Source organism: Mirounga leonina, unplaced genomic scaffold (genome assembly GCF_011800145.1).
Source record: "Mirounga leonina isolate KUSES-001 unplaced genomic scaffold, KU_Mleo_1.0 Mir_99, whole genome shotgun sequence".
NCBI classification, from domain to species: domain Eukaryota; kingdom Metazoa; phylum Chordata; class Mammalia; order Carnivora; family Phocidae; genus Mirounga; species Mirounga leonina.
This window is the reverse complement of record NW_023270971.1, coordinates 6,444,930-6,459,417: the sequence shown is the minus strand read 5'-3', so window position 1 is coordinate 6,459,417 and position 14,488 is coordinate 6,444,930. Positions and strand designations below refer to the sequence as shown.

At 39.0% G+C, this 14,488-nt stretch overlaps 1 long non-coding RNA gene across 1 annotated transcript in view; it reads left to right on the top strand.

The window, feature by feature from the left end:
• Positions 1-2,654: 2,654 nt before the first annotated feature.
• LOC118006740 overlaps positions 2,655-14,488 on the top strand; it is a 16,612-nt gene continuing 4,778 nt past the window's right edge. Inside the window, exon 1 of the long non-coding RNA XR_004678174.1 lies at positions 2,655-2,666. This is a non-coding gene — a long non-coding RNA (uncharacterized LOC118006740). The remainder of the gene's footprint in view (positions 2,667-14,488) is intronic.

Below are 14,488 nucleotides of genomic sequence, written 5' to 3'. Positions count from 1 at the left end.
GGAAATCCATATGCAAAAAAAAAAAAAAAAAACCCAACAAATAAAAAGAACTTTGATCCACAGTTCACACTATATACAAAAATCAACTTGAAATAGGTCATGGACATACATGTAAAAGTAAAAACTATAAAGTTCTGGAAGGAAACAGAAGATAACTGAGTTTTGTTATGCAAAGGTTTTTCAGGCAAGAAAAACACAGCATTAAATTAAAAATTGATAAATTAGAGTTCATTATAATGATAAGTTATGTTCTTTGAAAGACACTGTTAAGAAAATGCCATAGTTATAACACTTCAGATTCATCCTGCATATTGCCTCTGCCAGACTTGGAGTTAGCCATTCCTCCAAAGAGCACTGGTTTCTCTTAGTGGGCAATGGTATTTGAAAACCCCAGTCTGGCTGCTTCAGGTGCTCCTAACCAATCGGGGTGTCATTGAGTCTTGACCAACATCAGTGGACATGGCAAGGAATCACAACATACTGTTTTAAGTTATGAGCTTATACTGATCTATTCATATTTTTCATAAAACCCTGATATTTTACTAGTACTTCTTTCATCTTACACTGAAAATAATGGTTCCCAAACACATTAGCAGAATTACTTATTTTATCTTACAGTGCGCTTAAACATTTCAAATTTTCAACACTAATATTACTTTAACAATAAATGAACAAAAACATAACAGATGAACAAAATCTATTCTCATGTTGACACCTTAGTTATAATATTTTTCCATTTCAATGGCTATAAAAATTCAACCAAGTTAAAAATAATTTCATTAACAAGCTAAAAATGTGAACAGGATAGGTATTTAAGGAAGTATAGTCATATATAAGATGGTCTATGAAAACTCAAATTCCCCCTTCTTACTACCCACAAAATTCTCTTTTTAAGTCATCTTTGCAGATGAATCATTGACATACTTCCCCACATTGATGCTTAATTTCATTTTCTATATGTCATTTTTGTTTTCTCGTTGCCAGCTCTATATCATTATGTTTACCCACCAGGCATAGCCAATGTCAACATCATTTCTATTATGTAGTTATAACTAGGAATTTCATCTTCCTTTTGTGCCAGCGAAAGACTTGATGTTTAAATCCTTATCTGCATGGGGCGCCTGGGTGGCTCAGTCCCTTAAGTGTCTGCCTTCGGCTCAGGTCATGATCCCAGGGTCCTGAGGTCGAGCCCCGCATCGGGCTCCCTGCTTGGCAGGAAGCCTGCTTCTCCCTCTCCCACTCCCCCTGCTTATGTTCCCTCTCGCTGTGTCCCTCTCTGTCAAATAAATAAATAAAAATCTTTATAAATCAATCAATCAATCAATCAATCAATCAATCAATCCTTATCTGCAGTAGCACCAGAAGAACTTACTCAATCATCTTAATGAGGAACTCCTGTGGTCCATCATGTTGTGATACAAATTGAAGATTCTACATTCTAATGACTTATACTTTAAATGGATTAAAGAGGTTCTGATACTTTCCTGCCACAAGGAAACAATGTATTTCTGAGTTGATAAGACTGAAAGGTCACAGAATTCTCTGGGAATTCATTCAGTTACTGTCCAGCACTTGTGCGAATCTGGGTTTATGAGAGATCTCAGGTAATTCTTGAGATGGTTACCTGGGATTTTCTCCAGTTTCCTGAAGGACTATACCTCTTTCACACCATCAGGAGTTTCATAACTTTGTGGATAATAGACTGCACACCCATCATGACTCACCTCTTTGCCACATCGATGCATGTCACCACACCCTCTTGGGATCTTTTCACTAGACTAAATAAGACAGCATCTTCATACAAAGACTGATATCAATATTTTAAAGCAGGGAAGCTGTTTTGAGGCACACATTTTTCTATCACCGAAACAAACCAAAAAAGTCTTTTTAACTCCTTTCCTTTATACCTAAAAGAAAACCAAAGTATCCAACAAACAAAAGAGCTACTTAGTTTTAATTCATCAGAAATCATAACTCAAGCCCAGGTATTCTGATTTCAGAGTCCACACTTAAAACCAGTATGTTGTGCTGCCCCTCCTGCTTTGCTCTCCCTTCTAAACTGTTCTTTGAGCTAGCTTCATGATTTGTGATGCCTGTATATAGTTGCCTTCTATTTAGTCAACCTTCATTTTTGACAAAAAAAAAAAAAAAATCTGCACTAAAAAAACTTTTTACATCACTATTTTAAACAATTCAAAATTTTATCTTAATCCTTAAGTTTAGGTGTTCAAAAGGACTTATCCTACATCCCGGCAACGAGTTGGTTGGGAACACATAAAACATGGAAATTGGGCTGGATTTTTAAATAAGCTGAGAACCAGTGCATAAAGAACATTGGGGAGGCCAATGATGCTACATATTCAGTGAACCCCCTAAACTTGGGCTTCTAAGACTGGACCATCTAGAAATATAGTCCCTTGGGAGGTATGTCCTGATTGATATGATACTTTTTTTGTTGCAGGTGGTTCCAAAAAATTACCTGCAGACACTGGCTCTGGATTTTGTTGAGGTGACCAAGACGAAGCCTGATCTGATGTCTCATATTGTTTTGGGATTCCTTATCTAAGGAATTCCTTGGTGAGCTCCTGGATATGGCTATTTGAAGAAGGTCACACCATCCATAATTATACCTGTGAAGCCAAGCCACTCATTGGAGGGACCATATGGTATATCTTTTTTCATGATAATGAATATATCGTAAGGCTCTCATACTATACATGAAGTGGTATATTATTTGCAGGTAGATTGGGACAAACTAAAAGTATGTAGTAGAAATGCTAAATAAACCACTAAAATAACAAAACAGTTGTAGCTAATAATCCAAAAACAGGATAAGAAGGAATCATAACAAATATACAATTAATCCAACTGCAAGCAGAAAAAGGGAAAAGATAACAAAGAATAGATAGGACAAATAGAAAACAAAATTGAGATGATAGGCTTAACCTAACAATATAAATGATCACATTAAACATAAATGATCTAAACACCAATTAAAAGAATAGGTTGTCATATTGGATAAAAAGGCACAGCCCAACTTTATGCTGCCTACAAGAAACACACTTTAAATATAAAGACACAAATAGGTTAAAAGAATGAAAAAAGATATACTGGGCTAACACAAATTAAAAATTAAACTGAAGGGACTATATTAATATTAAATAAAATATATTTCAGAACTAAGAATAATTACAAGGAATAAAGAAAAACACTTCATAATGCTAAAGGGGTCAGTTTATTAAGAGGATGTAATACTAAAAGTTTATGCACCCAGTAGCTGAACTTCAAAATGTATGAAGCAAAAACTGATAGAACTGTAGGAAAACTAGACAAATTCACAATTGTAGTTGGAAATTTCAGTCCTCTCTCTTAATAATTAATTGAATAAGGACATAAGCAATCAGGCAGGATATAGTAGATAGACTTGAACATCATCACCACCAACCAACTTGACCAATTTAGCATTTGTAGAACATTCCACCCAAAGACGACAGGACACATTCTTTTTAAGTGCGTGCAAAACATTTACCAAGGAAGGTCATATTCAGGGGTCATAAAACAAGTCTCAATAAATTTAAAAGATCAAGTGTGGGGGCGCCTGGGTGGCTCAGTCCTTAAGCGTCTGCCTTCGGCTCAGGTCATGATCCCAGGATCCTGGGATCGAGCCCCGCGTCGGGCTCCCTGCTCAGTGGGAAGCCTGCTTCTCCCTCTCCCTCTCCCCCTGCTTGTGATCCTGCTCTCACTGTGTCTCTCTCTGTCGGAAAAATAAAATAAAATCTTAAAAAAAAAAAAAGATCAAGTGTGTTTTCTTTTTCTTTTTTTTTAAAGATTTTTATTTATTTGACAGAGAGAGACACAGTTAGAGAGGGAGCACAAAAAGGGGGAGTGGGAGAGGGAGAAGCAGGCTTCCCGCCGAGCAGGGAGCCTGACACAGGGCTCAATCCCAGGGTCCTGGGATCATGACCTGAGCTGAAGGCAGATGCTTAACGACTGAGCCACCCAGGCGCCCCTCAAGTGTGTTTTCTAAGCACAACAGCATTAAGTTAGAAATCAGTAACAAAATATCTGGACAATCCCCCAATATTTGTAAACTAAATACATCCTTCAAAATAATCCACTGGTCGAAGAAAAACATCAAAAGGGAAATAAAATATTATGAACTGAATGAAAATGAAAATATAACGTATCTAAATTTGCGGGATGCCTCTAAACCAGTACTTAGAGGGAAATATAAGGCATTAAATACCTTTATTGGAAAAGATGAAAGGCCATAAATCAACGACTCACTTTCCATGTTAGGAAACTAGAAAAAGGAAAAAAATGAAACCCATGGTAAACAGAAGAAAGGGAATAATCATTCAGAGAAAAAATCAAATAAAAAAAAAAGAAAATACAGTTGACCCTTAAACATTGTGGGAGTTATCAGGGGTGTCAATCCCCCATGCAATTGAAAATCTGCATATAACTTTTGACTCCCCAAAAACTTAGCTACTAATGGCCTACTGTTGACTGAAAGCCTTACTGATAACATAGTCAATTAACACATATTTTTAATACATATTTTGTATGTTATATGTATTATATACTGTATTCTTCCAATAAAGTAAATTAGGGAAAAGAAAATATTATTAAGAAAATCATAAGGAACAAAAAATATAGTGCTGTGCTGACTTTATTGAAAAAAATATGTACACAAGGAGACCCACACAGTTCAAATCCATGTTGTTAAAGGATCACATGTAAAGGAAAGCAAAAGCTGGCTTTTTGAGAAGATTGATGTGAGTCACAGTCTCATTAGAATAAAAGAGAGAGACAATCAGAATCAGAAATGAGAGAAATGGCTCATCTTTGAGTCCATTGCATTAAGCCCTCAGTTCCAAATCACAGGCTCTGCTTCCTAATCTACTGTGATTCTTTGACACTCAGTCTTGGTCCAGCTTCAGTAATGAATAGCTGTGGGGATAAAAGCCCAGTTTTGATCATGTCACTGCTCCAGAATGGTCAATATCTTGCTAATTTTTTAAAAATAAAGTTCATTCTAATGTCTTTGTGTGGTAAAAAAAAAAAAAAGAGAGAGAGAGAGAGAGAGAAATGACATAACTACAGGTTTTGCAGACATCCAAATAATAATAAGAAAATATTGTGAACATCTTAATGCCAGGAAACTTGATAACTTAGATGAAATGGACAATTCCCTTGAAAGATCAAAATACAAAAATCAAATGTATATCTACATACTAACAACAATCAGAAACTGAAATTAAAAAACAATACTAATAATAGCATTAAAATATGAAATATGGATAAATCTAATAAAATATATGTAAAACCTGTACACTGAACATTGTAGAACGTTGCTGAGAGAAAGAAAAAGAACCAAAATAAATGGAAAATGTATCTGGTTGGTTGGGCAGAAGACTCAAATATCAATTCTCCCTAAATTGGTCTATACATTTGATATAATCTCTATCAAAATCTTAGCAGGCAATTTTTTTGTTTTTGTAGAATTTGATGGGCTGATTCTAAAATTCATATGGAAATATGAAAAACCTAAAATAGCCAAAAAATTCTTGAGAAGGAAATATAAATTTGGAGAGCTTACTACACAATTTCAATACTTTCTGTAAAGTTACAAAGTTACAGTATGAAGATCGCATGGTACTAGTTTAAAGTTAGTGAGATATATATGACCTCATTTATATGAGGTCCTGAAATAGGCTAAGTTAATCTATTTTTTTTAAAGATTTTATTTATTTATTCATGAGAGAGAGAGAGAGGCAGAGGGAGAAGCAGGCTCCCAAGGAGCAGGGAGCCCGATGCGGGACTCGATCCCAGGACCCTGGGATCATGACCTGAGCCGAAGGCAGACGCTCAACCATCTGAGCCACCCAGGCGCCCTAAGTTAATCTATTGTATAAGAAATCAGAATTGTACATCTGAAACTAATATAACACTGTATGTTAACCCTACTGAAATTAAAAAAAAAAAGTGACAGCAGGGGTTACCTCAGTGAGTGGATTTACTGGGAAGGGACATGAAGGAAAATTTTCATTTGATGAAAATATTCTGTATTCTAATGTGGGTATGCATTTCTTAAAACTCATCAAACAACACCCTTAAATTTTTTGCATGTCACTGTGTTGCTTATACCACAATGAAATGAACAAGACAACAAAAAAACCGCATTGTAGATTTTTAAAAAATGTAGCTTTAGAAATGAAAAGCATTTCAGTAAGAGAACAGACTATGAAGGTGAAACCTATTTTATATTTTTAAATAGTAGTTGATAATGTTCTGAGGTTCTGGTTTCTTGGAAAGGATCTTCATATTATTAATTATAGTTATAAATCAATGATATTATTTGGAAAACCTGCTTTAATATCTGTATTTGTTGGATAATTCCATAATTCCTCCTTTTTAGCATTTCCACTTATGTATGTGAACTTGCAGTCTCCTTTCCATTGGTTTGTAGCAGAGGTTTCTTCATCATATATGATTACAAAACAAGCCAAAAAAAAGGCTATGGTTGTGTCCTATCTTCAGAATTTCAGACCTTCCCAAGTAGGCTGGACTAGACCAGTACTCTCCACAGTGAGACGCACAAGCTTGAAACCTACGGCCAGTGGGCAGAAGTGTCTGTTCAGGGTGGAAGAAGAGGAAGACGATGAGGAGGACAAGAAACCCTTGTTCTCCATACAAGTGGTTTTATGCTGGAAGCCGTCTGTGATCACCGCCTGACGTCTAGGAAGAGTGCTCCTATCTTCAACCAGGCCTTTGAGGAAAGGGAATCTGATGATGGGTTTGACACGGAGGAGAATCTACCTCCCAGGCTGAGCAGGTTGAAAATGAATGTGGTTTCTCTGGGTACAATTCACAAATCTACTTGAAGGTGTCAAGAAGTGGTCCTCAGCACTTTCATTTTCTCAGGGATGTAGGGAGCATTGTAATCACTGAAAATATATATATATATATTTTTTAATTTTATTTTATTATGTTATGTTAGTCACCATACAATACATCATTAGTTTTTGATGTAGTGATCCACGATTCATTGTTTTCATATAACACCCAGTGCTCCATGCAGTATGTGCCCTCTTTAATACCCATCACAGGGCTAACCCATCCCCTCACTCCCCTCCCCTCTAAAACCCTCAGTTTGTTTCTCAGAATCCAGAGTCTCTCGTGGCTCATCTCTCCCTCCAATTTCATATAGACCAATGAAACAGAATAGAGAGCCCAGATATGGACCCTCAACTCTATGGTCGAATAATCTTCGACAAAGCAGGAAAAAATATGCAATGGAAAAAAGACAGTCTCTTCAATGAATGGTGCTGGGAAAATTGGACAGCCACATGCAAAAGAATGAAACTCGACCATTCTCTAACACCATACACAAAGATAAACTCAAAATGGATCAAAGACCTCAATGTGAGACAGGAATCCATCAAAATCTAGAGGAGAACATAGGCAGTAACCTCTTTGACATCGGCCACAGCAACTTCTTTCAAGATACATCTCCAAAGGCTAGTGAAACAAAAGCGGAATTGAACTTTTAGGACTTCATCAAGATAAAAAGCTTCTGCACAGCAAAGGAAACAGTCAACAAAACAAAGAGGCAACCCACAGAATGGGAGAAGATATTTGCAAATGACACTACAGATAAAGGGCTGGTATCCAAGATCTATAAAGAACTTCTCAAACTCAGCACCCAAAAAACAAATAATCAAGTCAAAAAATGGGCAGAAGACATGAAAAGACACTTCTCCAAAGAAGACATACAAATGGCTAACAGACACATGAAAAAATGTTCATCATCATTAGCCATCAGGGAGATTCAAATCAAAACCACATTGAGATACCACATTATACCAGTTAGAATGGCAAAAATTGACAAGGCAAGAAACAACAAATGTTGGAGAGGTTGTGGAGAAAGGGGAACCCTCTTACACTGTTGGTGGGAATGCAAGTTGGTACAGCCACTTTGGAAAACAGTGTGGAGTTGCCTCAAAAAATTAAAAATAGAGCTACCCTATGACCCAGGAATTGCACTACTGGGTATTTATCCCAAAGACACAGATGTAGTGAAAAGAAGGGCCATATGCACCCCCATGTTCATAGCAGCAATATCTGCAATAACCAAACTGTGGAAAGGCTGAGATGCCCTTCAACAGATGAATAGATAAAAAAGATGTGGTCCATATCCAATGGAATATTACTCAGCCATCAGAAAGGATGAATACCCAACGTCTACACCAACATGGATGGGAGTGGAGGAGATTATGCTAAGTGAAATAAGTCAAGCAGAGAAAATCAATTATCATATGGTTTCACTTATTTGTGGAACATAAGGAATAGCATGGAGGACATTAGGAGAAGGAAGGGAAAAATGAAAATATATTTTTGAACTAAACCTGGGTCTTGAGTTCCACCTTAGGTGGACTTCCTTTCCTTGCATTAATTCTTCACATGATTCCGTTCCCCCCTCCCCTTAAGATCTGGCCAATGATTGACTTGTTCTGAGTTTCAGTGTCCTCTTTACCCAGAGAAGCAGCTCTGATTTCTAGTAGATCTGGACTCTGCATAGAAGCTGACAGTGTTTTGGTTCTGTGCCATGGGTCTTTTTGTCTCTTCTGTCCAGTGAATGAAGCCACTGGAACACACACTTATTCCTGTTTTCTGAGTACTCTTTGGTGGATCCTATGGTGGGTAGTAGGATGACTTGTTCTTAGGAGTCTCTAACAGGATGCCCTGAGCAGAGGATGGCCTCCCTGGGGTGGATGGTCTCTAATCCTACATTCCCTATTTTATCTTCTCAAGCCAAAGGTATCCTAGCATTCTCAGGGTCTTTTGTCTTAAGTTGGTGAAAGATTCTTGTCCTGTTTCCTCTCTTCCTCAGCCTGAGCCCATGAGCCTATGAGCAAAATTTTAGGAAGATAACCACATGGCCATCCGGCCTTTTTTTTTTTTTTTTTTTTTTTATGTTATGTTAGTCACCATACAATACATCATTGGTTTTTGATGTGGTGATCCATGATCCATTGTTTTCGTATAACACCCAGTGCTCCACGCAGTACGTGCCCTCCTTAATACCCATCACCGGGCTAACCCATCCCCCCTCCCCCTCCCCTCTAAAACCCTGTTTGTTTCTCAGAGTCCATAGTCTCTCATGGTTCATCTCTCCCTCCAATTCCCCCCCCCCATTTTTCCCTTCCTTCTCCTAATGTCCTCCATGCTATTCCTTATGTTCCACAAATAAGTGAAACCATATGATAATTGACTTTCTCTGCTTGACTTATTTCACTTAGCACAATCTCCTCCAGTCCCATCCATGTTGATGTAAAAGTAGGGTATTTATCCTTTCTGATGACTGAGTAATATCCATCTGGCCTTCTTTATGCACAGGTAATCATGCAGGAAAGGAGCTATTCAGGCCAGGGACTGAATCTTTCCTCTCCTTGATCTGCTTGAGGGTTTCCTCCAAGGGGCTTTTTGTAGCCTCAGCTATGGGATCAGCCTTTGAAATATGGGTGGCTGAAGAAGGAAGGTGTATTCATAAGTCTGGAGTCACGGTCAGGAGTTAGGTCTAAAGACAAAGAGGGTCTAGCTGGGAAACAGGGCCCAATATCTGAGTGTTCTCTAGAGGAGGAAGGGAAAAGGGAAGAGGTGGTGTGGAAGAAGATGGTGTGAACAATGTTGCATTCAATGTTAAATGGAGCTCTGATGATGCCCCCAGTGTTGATGGTGGAAACAATGGAAGAGAAAGGGTGGTCCAATCCAGTGGAAAATGGGAGGCCAGAGTGAGTGACAACTCAGTGAATCCCAAAGGTGATAGAGAGTCAAACAGCATTTCCCCCCAGCTCCTCTTCCCACAGGATGTCTGCTTCTTTGGTCGCTCTATTATACTCCTTGGAGCATGGATCTTGTTCTAACTTCTCTAGAAAGGTACCCTCAAAGGAGAGCTTGTGCAGGTGCCTGTAAGAGACAAGAGGTTAAAAAGGTATCCAGGAGCAGAATGGGGATGGGCTGGCCTAGCAGACCTGGCAAAGGTCACCTTTCTCAAAATTCCTGACTTCATGATACCCCTATTATCTCTCAACCCAAGGCTTCCTGTCGCATTCCATTCTCTTTTCATGCCATCTCTAGGCTATTATGGGGTCCTGGAATTTCAAGGGACAAACCAGGAAGAGGGACATATCAAAAATGGAAGAAACAAATCATCATTTCCAAAGAGAAAGTTGGTCTTGTGTCATTTTTGTGCCTTTCAGGTAAGCTCCCAAGTTAGGAGAATAGCTTATCAGTTGAAGGAAGAAACGAGACCATATAGGAGGCTTTGTAAAATGTTCGACTGGGAAAAGCCTACTTCAAAATTCAATGCTGAGAGCCCCAGAAATTAGGACTTAATGTCAAAAGGTCAATGACAAAATAAGAAGGCTAACCTAGATTACAATGCAGTGTCATTTACAAAGTGCTACCATGCACGTTGTCCCAGCTGATTATCACAACATCTCTGTGAGGTTGCCAAGTCAGATGCTCTCTCAAAGGATGAGTGAATATTAGGGAAGTTTACAACTTGTACAAAGTCAGGCCTCAAAATGTTGCCTCCAAAACAACCTATATAACTTCTGCTACATCTCAGAAGGCCACCCCATGCACACAACACATAGGCCAGCTTCATCAGTGTTTAATTCCCATGGAGGGTCAGAGAAGGGTTAGAAGTGTCCCAGATTCTGATTTACATCCAATGGGCTTTTCTCAGAGGACGATGTTTTTTGAGGACTGACTAGGAACTGATATCCCAGCAATTGTGGACCTAAGGCCTCAGAGAAAAAGATTATTCCTGGGGGAGGCCTGGGTTGAATAGCAAAATCTTAGCTTTGAAAGCTTCCACTTTGTTTTTCTTCCTGCTATTGAGTTGATGCTGAAAGGGGAAAAAATGAGAAGTGGGATGGATTTATTTCTTATACTCCTCATTCTAAGCAAGCAACAGACATTCATTAACGAGGAAAGTGACATTCTGTGTTGATTGATTTCTGTATCGCTTCCATGTTACTCATTTTTAAAGTAGACATAATTTCTACTGATTTTTTTTTGTAAACTTTAGGAATGGTTTACTGCCTATGGTCCTCAATTGATATTTCAGACAGTAATCCTCTACTGTAAAGGGGCACAGAAACTCACATTTTCCAAAACTTGTATGCTCAGTTCTGTAGAATTCTGCTCCATGAGTAGAATCTGTATCAGAGGCTTTCAGAGGCTAAGCATTGCTCTCCAAGTCAGCCTTAACACCAGGGAGAGGCTTGGCGCGGACACACTTAAAATGGGAAGGCAGCAACTGAACAAGTACTGAAGGCCTGTTTTCCCCAAGTACCCTAAACTCCATGAACCAGTGAATCAATCCATGGCTCATGAATCACAGTGTTTGGAAGTTTACCCTGAAACTCTTTATCACATCTAGTAGATAGTCTGTAACTTTGTATAGAAACCCTAGTCTCCACTATACTCCTTGCCCACCCAATCTCTCCTCCTGGACAAATGATATGCTAATCTCTCCTGACAATTCCCATAACTGATTTAGAATAGTGAGAGTAGGGAAAGAAAATAATAGGAGTCAAGTTGATCTCATTTGTGGGCTGAGCCTAGAGTTTCCTTACCTGACTGATGTCTGTTTTTTTCAAATGTTTCTTTCAGACATAAATATGTATACCACTGAATTCAGTAACAAGACAGAAAGATGCCAATTCTGTACAAAAAATAAAAGATGGAACCAATGCCTAAGGACTCACTGAAATGCAAAAGCAACCAGTCAAAGTTCTCCCTCATCTAAAGCGTACTACTAACTCAGGCAGCTGAGAACAGAGAGTAGAACTCCAGCCTAGACTTCCAGGCCTGCATCACAGAGCTAGGGAACAGTGACAAAGTGTTCTGGAATGTGAGGGGGCCAGAAATGAGGAAGGTGAACCTAATCCCTATCCCCCAAGATCCAGTCTAGCAGATCCTTCCTGGCCACTAGATTCCTCCTGGTTCTTTCCATTTTCTACCTACAACCTACAATTTTATTTTTTACCTAGAATTTGGCACATCATATGTATGTATATATACGTATACCTTAGTGCAAGTTTCTCTTTACTCCCATCTGTAACCCAGATATTAGTGGTTTCTGTTTCCTCCTTGGACATACAGGCTTAGACCTTACCAATTCCACAGCCTTTGGAGGTTTGAAGACCTCCCAGGAGTTTTTACTAATATCCAGGCTCTATTTTTAAAAACATATTTTTAAGAAATCTAATGCACAGACAGAAACTGCAAATATATTCAGCAGGCAGTATGATGAATTTTCACACGCTAAATATACTGTGAAACTAGCACCTGTATTAAAAGGCAGATTTTTTTTTCAGGACCTAAAATCCTCCCTCGTGCTCCCTTCCTCACCTGTCCTGTTGTGCATTGAGTGTAACCCCTCTTGTGCATTCTAACAGAACCAATTACTTTTGCCAGGCACACTTTTATGCCCTTCATGTATATTTATTCATCTGGTAAACACATTCTTTACCACCAAGCTGTGTTGTGTAAACTATCATGGCAGGCTGGATCAACAGTCCAAATCAATGCAATTGGATGTGTTGAAGAATTACCACTTATCTCTATTTAGCACTTACCACATGATTTCAAACATACTCTTTTTTTAAAAGATTTATTTATTCGAGAGAGGTGGGGGAGGGGCAGAGAGAGAGAGAGAGAATCTCCTGCAGACTCCCTGCTGAGCAAGAAGCCCAATGCAGGGCTCCACGACCCTGAGATCATGACCAGACCCAAAATCAAGAGTCAAGTGCCTAACCTATCGAGCCACTCAGGCGCCCCTCAAACATACTCTTCTAACTGACACAGTTACACTTGTGGCTCAGAATACTGTGGGAAACATGAGACTCTGAGAAAGGGACTCGCCCAAAGGTCACAACTGTTAAAGAGCAGACAGATTTGAGCCCTCAGGAGATTAGGGTGCATTATTTTCTTCTCCATTTCTCAGAGGACAAGAGGAAACTGAGGCCAGGAGAGGTTAAATGAGTGGTAGTGCCCTGTCTCTAACTTGTCCAGCTCAGCACTCTGCATGTGGTTGTTGCTAAACTTGTATAAAGTCCTAGTTAGTCCTTGTGTCTGTACTGAATATTTACATGAAGCTTGACCCTTGGGGTAGTCTGGGTTCTTGACAACATTTATGCAGGTAATAGGAGATTTTTCTCGAAGTCCAGGCAGATGCTGTAGAAAGATGAAAGGAGAATTAGGGATATAAAGAAGGCAGAGGGTGAGCAGGGCATAGCATCTCTGTGAATTGGGGATCCAGTAGGGGTGACTTGTGGGCACTTGACCTGTCTTTATAGCCACAACCACCTTTGGAAAGGAGTGAACAGCAACTACTTAAGGCTGTGGGGCATTACAGTTTCCATCAGCGCACTTGGGTAGACATGCTAGCTCTGCAAGTCATTAGTTGTACACCCTGGGTGGATCATTCCATCCCTCAGGGTTCTGCTTTCTTCATTTGTAAAATAGTGTTGATAGTATGACGGCTCACCAACATGACAGTTGGATTAAATAAGGTCATTTATTATTTACCTTATAGGTGGCACAAAAGATGCCATCAATACTTTTTGTTTCTCTTCCCTATGTCCTGTCTTTGTTGAACTTTCTTCCCTTGATACTGATTTAGGGTAAGTATTGATGAGATTTTACTCCCTTGCAAAAGAGAAATGAAGTGGAAAATAATGTTTTTTTTAAAGACCACTTTATTGAGGTATGATTGACATACAAAACTGTACACATTTAATGTATACAACTTGATGAGTTTGGAGATAATAATAAGGCTTTCTTTAATGTCTTCTTTTTTTTAAGATTTACTTATTAGAAAGAACGCGTGCACGAGTGGGGGGAGGGGCAGAGGGAGAGAATCTTCAAGCAGGCCCCCCCACTGAGTGGGGAGCCCAATGTGGGTCTTGATCTCACAACCCATGAGGTCATGACCTGAGCCAAAACCAAGAGTCAGACACTCAACCCACTGAGCCACCCAGGCGCCCTATCTTTAATGTCTTCTTAGTGTTCGGTGGTTTCATCAATCTTACATGACTGGCAACAAGGCCTAATTTAGATATACTGAGTGGGGAGTAAAGGACATTGGATATACAGGACAGGAGAACACTGTGAAAGAGAAAGAAGATGTGTTATGTACTGCTGAGCAAGGAAAAGGACGACAGGCAACTTGTCAGTGGAAATAATGCCAGCCAGAAGATAGTGGAGTAACTTCTTTACAGTACTGAGATCTGAAAAGGAAAGGAAGAAAGAGGAAGGAAGGGGGGAGGGGGGAGGAAGGAGGAAAGGAAAGAAGGAAAGAAGAAAGGAAGGAGAAAAGAAAGAGGAAGAAAGAAAGGGAAAGAGAAAGAAAAAGAAAGAGAAAAGAAAGAAAGAAAGAAAGAAAGAAAGAAAGAAAGAAAGAAAGAAA